Source organism: Haliotis asinina, chromosome 13 (genome assembly GCF_037392515.1).
Source record: "Haliotis asinina isolate JCU_RB_2024 chromosome 13, JCU_Hal_asi_v2, whole genome shotgun sequence".
Classification (NCBI taxonomy): domain Eukaryota; kingdom Metazoa; phylum Mollusca; class Gastropoda; order Lepetellida; family Haliotidae; genus Haliotis; species Haliotis asinina.
The window spans coordinates 15,349,464-15,363,731 of record NC_090292.1 but is presented as its reverse complement, the minus strand read 5'-3'; the positions used below and the strand labels follow the sequence as shown (position 1 = coordinate 15,363,731).

At 42.3% G+C, this 14,268-nt stretch overlaps 1 long non-coding RNA gene across 1 annotated transcript in view; it reads left to right on the top strand.

Moving 5' to 3' along the window:
• Positions 1-6,277: 6,277 nt before the first annotated feature.
• Positions 6,278-14,268, top strand: part of LOC137260447 (uncharacterized) — a 49,890-nt gene continuing 41,899 nt past the window's right edge. Inside the window, exons 1-2 of the long non-coding RNA XR_010954753.1 lie at positions 6,278-6,373; positions 7,620-7,711. This is a non-coding gene — a long non-coding RNA (uncharacterized lncRNA). The remainder of the gene's footprint in view (positions 6,374-7,619; positions 7,712-14,268) is intronic.

Genomic DNA, 14,268 nt, shown 5'->3' with positions numbered 1-14,268 from the left:
GCGCTTTAACCACCAGGCTAATTCTCTTTTCTGGAAGTACAGATAGATGTCTCCAGAGCGAGTGTATGTCAACAGGTACATTTGGAAACGATTTCAATCAAAGACTGTTTGACACAGGTTTATTCATATAAGTGGATATGATAATCACTGTATATGACATGAATGAATCTTTGGCTAAAAGGTGGAAAACACTGAAACTGTTTCACCAAAATGTTTAACAACTGGTAATCCGTCAGTTTCGAATTTAGGTGCCTGGGGATATGCGACTGTTATACGTGGCGGGTAGATAATTGTACCCTAGTTGAATAACTGGTTAGATCGATGGTCCAGATGCTAATGACTGAGTTGTCTGGTCCGTTCCAGAACACTTACAGACGACACGAACGTTGCATAGATAAGTTCTTAGCTTAAGGTGAAATGTGGCGCGAGTGGGTGTGACTGTATTTTTCTTCCACCATGCGGGAACTGTGCCATGCACCCGTGATATGTAGGGTGGGTGAGCGAGTTTAGTTTTACGCCGCACTCAGCAATATTCCAGCTATATGGCGGCGGTCTGTAAATAATCGAGTCTGGAACAGACAATCCAGTGACCAACAGCATGAGCATCGGTCTGCGCTATTGGGAACCGATGACGTGTCAACCAAGTCAGCGATCCCGTTAGCAGAGTCGCCTTTTGTGGCAAGCATGGGTTGCTGAAGGCCTATTAAACCCCAGGACCTTCACAGGTCGTGATATGTAGGGGTCCTGGCAGAAGTAAAAATCTCTACCCAGATGGACTTATCAGAAATGTACCTGCCTTCTGACGGCCATTTACGTTGAGACTAACTTTTATTACTAATGTCACGCTCTCGCGATCTCCGTTAAAATGACGCAAATAGATATGAATATATCAGTGTCGGTGACTTTTCTGAGACGTGAATTTGCAACATGCATTGGCTTCAGGGGGCCTCAAGACCCGGTCGTGGAGAATGGCCCTGGGAGCATGGCGTCTCAAGCTGTTTTCTCGGCGTGAGAGTTCGGCGTGAGAGGCTGCTAAATGAATCGAGAGGCTGAGTGAGTTGATCGTGGTGTTGATCACAGGAATATCTGGTCTATACTCGAATATTTACACAAGACCGCTGGATGGAGCCTCAAATTCAGTATGTTAGTTTGATATGAAAGTTAAAATGATATAGATAGGTGGACGTTTAATTTTGTTTGGCTGGACATGTTTTGCGTCTATAGGTACAGATGTGTAGCGTTATATTGCCACGTCAAATGGATGCCTAAACTCTACTCTGAGACCGAGTTGTATGTATCTATAAACTACAGGGTCTCCCCTTGGAGATCTGGGTTATGATGAAAGGCGATTAAAGTATGGTGTGATCAGGTCCGATGCTCGTAATCACTGGTGTGTCTGGCCTAGAGTTGATTATTTTACAGACCGCGCTATATAGCTGGAATAGTGCTTGGTGCGACCTTAACCAATAACCTGGTAACTAATTAGAAGGTGACAGCTTCATGTTGTGTTGAGACAGCCAGTTTCCCTTCACTGGAGACATATGTTATTTACTGACCCGTCAAGACTTGGGTTAGAATTGATGTTGAACACCTCATACTTGCAGTAACCATATCCCGTGTTCAAATGTCAATCACCGGTTTGTCCGGTCCAGACTTTGTAATTTGCACATATCATGTGCAGTGCCATTACACTAGATTATTGCCGAGAGCGGCGCTAAAGAAATAACAACAGATCAATAAAGGACGCGGTGAAATTTTGTAGTGTTTAGTGAGTGAGTGAGTTAGTTTAAGTTTTCTTCTATTGCTCCCGTCACATTGCTTCCTAACAGAAACAGCTTGCTCACACAGTGGCCATACGAGCTTTATTGGTCATGTCTTGCTTATTCCATCTTGGGGTCAAAGTGGATAAAGTGCGGGATAATAAATATTGAACTTATATTAGCCAAACTCAATGAACCTGCATGTAGAATATGACGTAATTATTTCAGTATCGTTGGTTGCATGCAAGTTTCAATGTGTCTGCAGTTATGATATTCTAGTTATTTTACTCTCCTTTATTGACAGGTTTTCATATCTTTAAAGACTGAGTTTCTTATTAGTCTATAGGTTTCACATTCTGAAATATTGCCTATGTGACTTTGACTGTTCACTCACTTGTTCAAAACATAGTCTCTATAAATATATAGTTGCCAAAGATAAATATGTTTTTAGATTTAATAGACAGACGTCGGGTGGTCAGGCTCGCTGACTTGGTTAACACATGTTATCGTATCCCAATTGCGTAGACCGATGCTCATGCTGTTGAACACTGGATTGATTGGTCGATTATATATTTATAGGCAATAAGATTATAGCTTACCGCGGCTTGTATAGTTTTATTAGATTACTTAACATCAAAGCTTGGCAGGATTTGATCAGATTTTGTTGAGACCATGGTTAAATATTTCATTCTGCCTTACTTATTTAAGATCAACAAGAATACCTATGGGCGCATTGCAGGGGTATGAAACAGTGAGGATTCAAAAGTTTGATAATGTTCCAAGTGATTGCCAGAGTATACGATGGGGAGAGTACAATGTATGCAACTGTGCCCCTACCGTTTCTGCGGCTTGGTGCGCATTGTACTCAGACCACACTAGCATACAATTTAAGGCTTTATCTCTCCAATGCTCTCTGTCCCGGTGTGTCGTGTCAATTTCAGTCACGTGAATTTCGTGTAACACAGTCACACCTACTCAGGGCGGACGAGAACTCCTATGTTGAGGAGGCGTTAGCCAGGTTATAGAACTTGGACAGACTGTAGACAAAAGCTGTTTGGCTCCGATACCAATGTTGAGGTGGCCTCAGCCACGTAATGGAACTTGAGCAGTTTGTAGCAATTGGTGAATGCAAGTCCTCAAGCAAATATATCAACGAAAGCCCATGCATGTTCATAATATATGACAAGTCTAGATTGCTACAGTTTCTGAAAATGAACTAAGTCTCTTTATTAGCTATTTTTTACTCTATATTATTTAGTTAGTTTAATTAACGATAAATTCACAGACTCGCTAAAACTGCACGTTTAATCGAAGCTGACTATATTTTATATCATCACTATCGGCCCGTAAAGACAACGGAAAGAATTGATCTTTAGCAGCCAATTTGTGTCATGGAGGCGACAAACAAAACGTGTGTTCTCGCTCGCTGACTTGGGCACGGCGCTGACCAACGAGCTTAAGGCTGCATCACACTGCAGCAACCACACAGTTTTCAAACCACATTGAAGCAGTCTAGGCCGATGCTCATTGGATTGTCTGGTCCAGACTCGATAATAGAGCACCACCATAAACGTGCTGAGTGCCATATAAACAACAAACAAACTTTAATGACACGGAAGAGATGTTACATTTCCCAATGCGACGGGACAGCAAGCAGCAAACAATCAGTTATTTCACTTTTTTAGCTGTTGCGTGGTGCCTTTGAGGGTTACTTCCAAAAATATAAGAGGGCCGGACTTTTTTAACTGCTACCGTCCCACGCAGCTTCTGTGTGGCTGCGCTTTCTTGTGGTACTGCAGTAGAGTCATGCGGGATTTGTGTTTAAGATGTAGCACTGCAGATTGTACAAGTTTGAAAGTCCGATAGTTAGCCGTCAACTCTGGTGGTCACAGCACAGATGACTAACTGACAAGGTTGGTAAGCCACTTCCCCAGGACGAGGTAATGTTGCCTGGTCATTCGAGCATGACCCCTATTAGGAATGTTCTGGTGCAAGTTGAACACCAGAGTTTCAGAAGGGGTGTGCCCCTGAGTTGGTGAGAGTGGGTTTGAGTGAGTGAGTGAGTTTAGTATTACGCCGCACTCAGCAATATTCCAGCAATATGGGGGCGGCCTGTAAATAATCGAGTCTGGACCAGACAATGCAGTGATCAATCTAAGTATGAATCTTCGCAACTGGGATACGGTGACACCTGTCAACCAAGTCAGCGAGTCTGACCACCAGATCCCGTTAGCGTATCACTGAAGTTTGTAAACTCAATTTCATGATGAAGAACGAGGACTATAGAATAAATTTTAGAACTTGCACAATTTGTAAGTTTGTGCTCAGTCTTAATAGTTATTTTTATAAACTTGACATGATGAACGTTCTCCAAAATTAGGCATTGTTAGAGAAAAATAACATCTCCTGACAACAGCTCACTGAAACATTGAAACCCCACCACCACCCTCCTTTCACACCTTGTCCAGTCAAAGGAAAGATCTTCAGTCCAATACATTGCTTACTGTGTTCTGCAACTGTAGATCTTCATACTGACATCATTGTGTTTTCATTAGGTCACTCGACCCATATCGTGTCCAGCCCCATGAGATAGTTTATCTTCATTGATAAAACACTATACTGCAGAGCCGCCAACAAATTTACTTAAAAATTCAGATCAGGGACCATCAGTATATCGGGAATTATATTTTAATTCTGTTTTTCATTTCATTGTTCATTTTTAATATTCAATATCCTAACTCTATTTTTAACACGTGAAACAATATTGGTGCACAAAGCGGTAACGTCGGCATGAGACACTACATGTGTATGTATATTTCTGAGGAATGTTTACTCCGAACCAGACAATCCAGTGACAATGTCATTAACAGCTAGCTCTATCTATGCTTCTACAAAGATCTATCCAGGAACATTAAATTTATAAAGTTGCGATACACGTAAAGCTGCTTCATTTCATGTACAGGATATGTTTAAATGTGTTAGCGCCTCTACATATGCAACAGTATTAATCGCTTGATTGTCGCAAACATAAAGTTTCATTTTAAGTTTAGGGTCAATAAATTTTCAGTTGACATTCTGATGGCTGTTCATCTTGCTCTTCGACAGCACCCGGCTGGCATTATAAAGGTTCGTGACATCGCATGTATTTCTTTTTCTACATAGTGCAGAATCCAGTTGGCGTGTTAAAGGTCAAATTTGCTAGTTAAAAAATTCGTAGATTTCACTGAAAGGAATCTATGGTATTACTGCAAATCCAAAACCAGTCTTTGAAACAGTCACCCTTTAGAAAACACGATTTCAAAAATGTCCCGATTTTCAGGCCACATTGAGATTTGACGTCTGCCACAGTCAGCTGAGTCACTGCCAAGTTTACAACATGTGAGGACAAAGGTAATGACGTCATGTTTATATATCTGACGTCACCGACTTCAGGCTGCCTGTCGAAGGTTAGTTATGCCAGAGACAGATTTTCATGTCTTGTTCAACTGGCCAGAAAACAAATGATGACTCTGACTACTAACGACCTGTGTAAAGGTTTGATACTATACCACAGTTAGACTAACATCAAGTCTCTGAAATGGGTGCACTCAGCAATATTACAGCTATAATTATGTCGCCGGTCTGTAAATAATCGAGTCTGCACCAAACAGTCCAGTGATCAACAGAATGGGCATCGATCTGCGCAAATGGCAACCGATGACACGCGTCAACCAAGTTAGCGAGCCTGGCCACCCGGTCCCGTTAGAGTAGAGTCTCCTTTTATGGCAAGCGTGTGGTTGCTGAAGGCCTATTCAAACCTAGATCTTCACAGGTCGGGGAGGATGGGTCACCTTATGGGGATCTGCCGTCTGGGGTAGGCTGTGCCATCTGGGGGAGGGTGTGTCACCTGAGTATAACTACATGGGTCACCTTATGGATCCGGAGGTATGTCGTCTAAGGGAGGGTGTGTCACCTGGGGCTCTGTCATCTGTGTGAGGGTGTTTCTCCTGTGGGTATATATCTACGTGGCCTGTTCTACCCGGAACCTTTAGGGATCATCTCGTATGTGTATAAAGAGTTTATTCCTTCAGTATAACAAGAGCCCTAAGACTTCCTAATCTAGACTTGCTACAGCACATATTTTTAACCTGCATGGACTGCACTGGTTCAGGGTTTTTACGCATGCCAGACTATACCGGGGAAGTGATTTTCATAAACATTGCCGATGTCATAGCATATTATTGAATCTACAGCATGAATCTCATTCCATAAATTATATATGTAAATGATGAACACATATGTTTTACAATATCATGTTAATTGTGCCGTGCAACCCTGACAGGCACTGGAAGTAAATGCTGATAAACATTATTTTTAAAAAAGAAAGAAAAGGAAGCATGTATGTTCTACCCAAAATATACGATAAGTGACGCTCACCTCGATTCGACCAATCAGAATATTAATGGATTTTTTTTATCCGTGGTACGCTTCCTGTCTGGCACGACCTTGAACTTTCTAGAAATAGAAAATGGCGGCAAGGAAGAGAGTTCTGGAAATGATCGCGTCGATTTTTGCAGTTTATGAACAAAATCCGATATGTCATGAGATATCCTCGCAACATGTGGATACATAAGGTAGTGTTTTAACTGTTTATACCTTTCAGATATATTTATTTATGTTTTCATTACGTTGTAGAGAGATATAGCACAAGAGGCACGTGACTGCGCCATCATCCACTGTTGCCAGTGTTCAGAGCGGCAAAGCGTCAACAGGTCCCAACTCCTCTCGCGAAAAAGGCAGTGGTTGCTTTTTAATATGACAGCAAAATCTGACCTATCAAAAGTCTTTCATCCATTTATACATCGTAAGTGTACGCGATGTAAATTTGTTATTTGTTTTTAATTTTCTTTAGTAAATGCTGTGAAAATTGGGAATTTCTTCTGCAATTTGTTGCTGACTTGGGGCTGAATATTGGCCTCTGAACAGGTCTGAACATCAGCATTCAGTATTGTTATGTTTGTTGACAATGTTAAAGTGTTAGGCAGTGTTTGAAAATAAGGGGACACTGGAGTCCTTGGGTTATGGGTGAAATGATGACTGCCAAGCCAATGGTTTGCTGTGATAACCACCTGCAGGGGACCTTGAAGTGGTTTTTAAAGCGAATCACAAGCATAGGTTATGATTTTGCATATACCACAATGTCAAAAACATGTGTATTTTAGTTGTCAGTCACTATTAAGGACAGTGTGCAGATGTACTAATATTTTTTTTAAAAAAGTTGAATGGTTCTGTATTTATTGAAGATATTTCCAGTAAAACATTGAGATAGAGGCATATGAGTGGCAAACTTGATATGCCAAGGGAAGTGTTCTTCTCTAGGTGCGATACCATGAATAAGGTAAAGCGAAGTTGAGCCTTGGTCCGGTATCTCACAGAGAGATGGTCAAATAACCGCTCCAGGGGTTTATCATTGTTATTTCACATGTCATAAGTTCTAAAAAATACATGTTTCACTTGAATTATTGTATATTGTTCTAGCCATGATTATATATATTACTCTACAATGATATTACACTCAGTAACTCAAAACTAACAACTAAATTCTGTGTTAATAGCGTACAAGAAGAAGAATTGTCTTTATCAACAACACAGAACACAATATACAGAAAATACGCTTTTGGCGTATTTTGTTCAGAATTTCTAATTTTGTCCCCCAAATTTGACATATACTGTAAACAATGACATGTGAACACTATATGTTTCCTACATACGATACAGTATATGGAAAATACACTGTTGGTCAAATGTGTAATGAAATGTTAATTTTGTATCGTTGAGTACAGATATTTTAACATGTGGATTAATTTCTAAACCTAACAGATGAGAGACGACAGACCCCCAGGTGATCACCATTCACACAGATGACAGACCCTCCAGGTGAACACAGTCCCTGCAGATGACAGACCTCACAGGTAAACATTGTCCCCTCAGGTAAACATTTTGCCCCCAGGTGTCAGACCCCCATAAGGTGACCCAAGTAGATAACCCCAGGTGACATACTCTTTCCCATGTGACAGACCCCTATAAGGTAATACACTCTGTTCCAGATGACACACCCTCCCAGTTGACAGACCCCCATAAGGTGACCCATGTAGATAACTCCAGTTGGCAGACAAAAGAGATATCACACCCAAAGATAGTAGATCCTGATGTAAACATCATTCCCTAAGTCGACAGACAAACTATGAGGTGACCCATGTAGAAAACACCAGATGAAACACCCTCCCCTTGATAACAGACACCTAGAAAGGCGTCCATGTAGATATCCCAGGTGACACTGACCTCCCATAATGTGACCCATGTTGATCCCCAAGGTGGAACAGCCTTCCCAAGGTGACAGACCCCATAAGGTGATCCATGCAGATAACCCAGGTGACACACCCTGCCACAGATGACAGATCCTCCAGTGATACACCCTCCCCTAGGTGACAAACCCCCATGAGGTGACCCATGTAGATCCCCCAGGTAAAACACCCTTCCCCAGGTGACAGCCTCCCCCTTCCCCTGATTATAAACTGTCCCAAATGACACACCCTCCCCCAGCCTGCAGACCCTAATAATATGACCCATGTAGATAACCCCAGGTGACTAACCCTCCCCCAGATGGCAGACCCCCATAAGGTGACCAGTGTAGATACTAGGGCTGGGTATTGCTCCTCATTTGCATATTGCGATATATTGTGATACAGAAAGGCGTATTGCGATACGGATTGCGATATATTGTCAATTTGAAACATGGCTATTTTGCAAGCAAAGCCTGGCAAAAATCAGCTATTAATAAATGATAATGAAACAGAGTTTCAATTTAATGGTTTATTAACAAGAAATAACAAATGTAAAAAGAACAGCACCTGGCATAAAAAAATAAATGAGGTTTTTGGAGATGACATGGTTCATCTTCATCACCATGAGCATGGACATTGGACAGTCAGGTAAGTATCATCACCATCTTATTCAAAATTCTTGTACCTACTATTTAATACTAAAACTATTACCAGATTTGGTATAACTCTAAACTCTGTATTTTTGTTATAAGATATTGGTTGTGAGCTTGTTATGTAACGTTAATGTCAAATAATACATTTTGGTTGTTCAAAGTTAGTTGTTATGAAAGATTTGTGAAAGCTAAATAAAAGTCAAAGTGTTTTACTAATAGCACAGTTTTACTAAAAACACTTATTCAATATTCAACCAACTAACTGTTGGGGAAAGTGAAGTTCCATAAGTAATTATTGTCTCATTTAAATCAAAAGATACCATAACTTTTGAAACAGCTACATTTCTCAAAATGCAGTCACTGACAGTCTGACACTGAATGACATCAATATCACTTAAAAATTCACTTTAAGAAAAAGGAAATCAGACATGTGTCTATGATGTTAGAAGCACAGTTCAACACACTATCACAACTTTGGTTCCAACACAGAAAACTGTTTCAACTTTCAACCAGTAAATGAGATGTCTGTTATGTAACTTCAACGGTCACGCTCAAAACACTTAAACAACTTGCCGGTTGCCATAACTGTGGATAAGTTGATGTCAGCTGTCAAGCATAAAACACCTCTAATGTAAGGGAACCAAAAAAGGCATTTTCCTTGAAAAGAAATAAATAACAGTTTCAACTAACTCTGAACTTTGGCACATATTTATGAAAAGGGCTTGTGCTTGATAAAACTTCAAACAGTCATTTTCAGATTTTTCTTCAAAAACACCAACATGTCAACATGTTCTGGCTTAAGACTTGCTCTTTGCTGTGTAACAATATCACCAGCAGTTGAAAAAACCCTTTCAGAGGGCACACTTGTAGCTGGCACACAAAAAACACACTTTGCAAATCTAGCCAAGAGAGGATATTTTTTATCTCGTATCTTCCACCAGTTACGGGGATTTTCCCTCAAAGGGACAGGCAACTCACTCTTGTATTGCTCTGTTTCAGCCTGTGCAAGTTCAAGGGATGATTTTGCAGGCTCTGACCTAATGTAAAAGACATCTCCCAAGAAATCCTCCAATAAAGAATCCTTGGTTTCATTCTTTGCAGGAGGGCTGGACTCTGTTTTCACTGTGACTTTGTGATCATCCTCTGGCATGTCACTTGTATCAGTCTCACTTTGAAGCTGAGGAAGAGCTGGTTCAGCGTCTGGTTCAGTCTTCACCTTTACACCTTGTGGAACACTATCCCACATGGCTGCAACCTGCGTTGTGAGCTTGCTGTACACATCAAACCTCTCTTCTGCATTGAAGTAGGGTAAGATCTTGAATCTTGGATCAATAGCTGAGGCAAGGGACAGCATGTCCTTCTGCACAGTATACCTGTTGCTCAAGTCATCCATCATGATCTTTTTCATGTCCCTGATAGGAGGTGAGTCATCTTCCTTTTGGATGAGGACAGACTGCAGCAGCCGATGCTGGATGGGTTGAATGATTGAAATGATAGGGCAACTCTCATAGCACATCAAGACCGTTATTTCCTTGATTGGCTGAAGGAAATTCACAAGCTCCTCCATCAACGTCAGATCCTCATCACTGATTGTGTTCAGATCCTTTGGGGGCCCCAGCTCCTTGGACCGCAACGTTGTTATCACAGCCAGCTGCATTTCCAGGTATCTTTGCAGCATATCATAGGAGGAGTTCCATCGTGTCACAACATCAATCACCAGCTTGTGCGAAGGCAATCCAAGCATATGAGCTTTGCTTTGTAGAAGTGAGGAAGCTTTTGCACTTCTGTGAAAAAACGCTGCAAGTTTTCGAACTTTTGCCAGGACATGGGAAGTCCTCTTCACCTTAAGTGCCTTTTGTATGCTGATGTTAAGGGTATGCGCGAAGCAAGGCATGTGTGGCGCCTCAACAAGCTGTACAGCTTTTACAATGTTGGCGGCGTTGTCAGTGACAATTGTAGGGGGGTATTTGTATCTCCAACTTTCCATTCACTCATAACTTCCTTCAGTAAGTCAGCCAAGTTGTCAGCTGTAAAGAAGTAGAAAGAATAAAAAGTGTGCATCTAACATTTTCTATCAAGTAAAGGAAATATTTCAAATGAGTGAGTGAGTGAGTTATTGTTTAACGCCGCTTGGGCAATATTGCAGCCATTAACGGCAAAATATTTCAAATGAAGGTGGAATTTAAAATTCAAGGGCTTTCGCTTGAAACTAACTGAAAATAAATTTAAAGGTTAAAATTAAAAACTACTTTGATTTGTTTAAATAAAGAATACACTAACTGTCAGTGACTGGAATTATTTGAAAAATGTTGTGAGGTTTTCAAATAACAAAGCAATTAATATTTAAGCAGTAACTAAGTTTACAGGAAATAAATTAATTCAAATAATACATATAAAAATTATTTAGAAATTAAATCACCTGTGTGGCTCTCTCCTAGTGACCTTGTTTGGAGTACAAACGTTTCCAGTTTCCAATCATCGTTGACCAAGGATGCTGTTAGTGTAACATAGTCATCAGCTGCGCGGGAGGTCCAGCCATCAGTAGTCAATGAGACCTACAAATAAAAGAAAAACAAGTTGGTTTAAGCCTTACGATGAGAGAATATTTCAATGGAAAAATGGAAACTCTACAGAATTTAAAAATTAAATATGTATTCTCAGTTTTTCATCATCATATAAACTTTCTGCTTGAATCTGTAATGTAATTTTCATTTCAAATAAAATAGCTTTAATTTGGAACACAGCTCTTCAATATTTTTGAATTGTATTGTTTTTAACAAAAAACATAAATTCTTTGGAAGATTTGCTGATAAAATTCTGAACCTAACTCAAATAATGTTTTTGTGATTATTGACCATATTTCATTACTATTTTACTTTATTTTTGAGTGTTAATATTGAAAACTGAATATATTTGAAAACATCAAAAGCTAAAAAGCTGAAAATTTGAAATTATTAATTGATTTATCTAATATTTATTAATTCATTGCTAGTTCATTATTCTAGTTACAAAATAAGTGATATTAGCCTTACCTTTACTGCTTTCTGCATTTTACTTGCTATTTCACTTCTAACTTCATGGTAGAGTTTTGGGACAATCACTTCAGCAAACTGTTTTCTCAATGGGACAGAATCGCCTTGTTGGAGTAAAGACAGAAGGGAGCGAAATTCGCTACTGTCAATGAAGGAAAAGGGGTGCAGTCCTTTGACTAGAAGCAATGCCATTTGATGTGTTATTTGTTGTGCTTCGGTCGAATTCGATTTACACTGTTTATTCCTGTTGGTAAACACATGAAGACTTTGTTGACTCGTAGAAGATGTAGTTAAAGAGAAGTCCTCAACGCTTCAATCACCAACGCTGGCTACAGGCAGCTTGCTCGTTTTCGTTGCTATGGCCATGGGGTGATGTCGGCGAAGATGTGTGGTTAAATTTGTCGTACCCCCACTTGTTTTCACAATAGATTTGCATTCATAACAAACGGCATAGCTGGAATCAACCTTTCCGTCGACAGATTTTAGACCAAAATATTTCCAAACACTTGATTTACTATGCCAATTCGGCACAGCAACCCACTGTTTATCCGCCATTTTGGAAAGGGATGTAAGTTACTTTGACTAGTTACGAGGCTGTTCATATTTGCGCTACTTTGATTTTAGGACATCCTGGTTTATTTACACTTTTCACATAGTTTTTGCAGGTGTTTTTAGACTGAAATGGTTACAGTAGAAACGTCCAATATATTGGAAAATTACACACGTATGTACCGGTACATATTGTGTTGTTTCTGTATTGCGATATACCGATATACCGATAATACCGCCCACCCTTAGTAGATACCCTAAGATGACACACCCCTATGAGGTGACCCATGTAGGTATCCCCAGGTGACAGCCCCCCATAAGGTGACCCATGTAGATACCCCCAGGTGACATCCCCTCAACCAGGAAACAGATCCCTATGAGGTGACCCATGTATGATACACCCAGATGACACACCCTCCCCGAGACGACAGCCCCCAATAAGGTGACTCATGTAGATAACCCCTGATGACACAGCCTCCCCCAGGTGACAGACCCCATAAGGTATTATTGATAGATAACCCAGGTGACACACCCTCCCAGACAGCAGACCTCCATAATCTGACCCGTGTAGATACCCCCAGGTGACACACCCTCCCAGTTGACAGACCTCCATAAGGGGACCCATGTAGATACAGCAGCACTGAGGTGACCCACCCTCCCAGTTGACAGACCTCGATAAGGTGGCCTGTGTAGGTAATCCCAGATGACACACCCTTTCCCCAATGACTGATCCCCAGAAAGGTATCCGTGTAGATACCCCAGGTGACACATTTCCCAGGTGATAGATTCCCCACAAGGTGACCCATGTAGATAACCCCAGATGACAGATCCCAAGAAGGTAACCCATGCACATACGCATAGGTGACACGCCCTCAGCTGGACGGCAGACCCCCATGAGGTGACCCATGTGGATACCCCCAGGTGACACACCCTGCCCCAGACGGCAGACCCCTATGAGGTGACCCATGTAGATACCCCCAGGTGACACACCCTCCCCCAGACAGCAGACCCCCATGAGGTGACCCATGTAGATACTCCCAGGTGACACACCCTGCCCCAGACAGCAGACCCCCATGAGGTGACCCATGTAGATACCCCCAAGTGACACACCCTCCCCCAAACAGCAGACCCCCATGAGGTGACCCATGTAGATGCCCCCAGGTGACACACCCTGCCCCAGACGGCAGACCCCCCATGAGGTGACCCATGTAGATACTCCCAGGTGACACACCCTGCCCCAGACGGCAGACCCCCATGAAGTGACCCATGTAGATACCCCCAGGTGACACACCCTGCCCCAGACAGCAGACCCCCATGAGGTGACCCATGTGGATACCCCCAAGTGACACACCCTGCCCCACATGGCAGACCCCCATGAGGTGACCCATGTAGATACCCCCAGGTGACACATCCTGCCCCAGACAGCAGACCCCCATGAGGTGACCCATGTAGATACCCCCAGGTGACACACCCTGCCCCAGACGGCAGACCCCCATGAGGTGACCCATGTGGATACCCCCAAGTGACACACCCTGCCCCAGACAGCAGACCCCCATGAGGTGACCCATGTAGATACCCCCAGGTGACACACCCTACCCAGACGGCAGACCCCCATGAGGTGACCCATGTAGATGCTCCCAGGTGACACACCCTGCCCAAGACGGCAGACCCCCATGAGGTGACCCATGTAGATACCCCCAGGTGACACACCCTGCCCCAGATGGCGGACCCCCATGAGGTGACCCATGTGGATACCCCCAGGTGACACACCCTGCCCCAGACGGCAGACCCCCATGAGGTGACCCATGTAGATACCCCCAGGTGACACACCCTGCCCCACCCCAAACGGCAGACCCCCATGAGGTGACCCATGTGGATACCCCCAGGTGACACACCCTGCCCCAGACAGCAGACCCATATGAGGTGACCCATGTAGATACCCCCAGGTGAC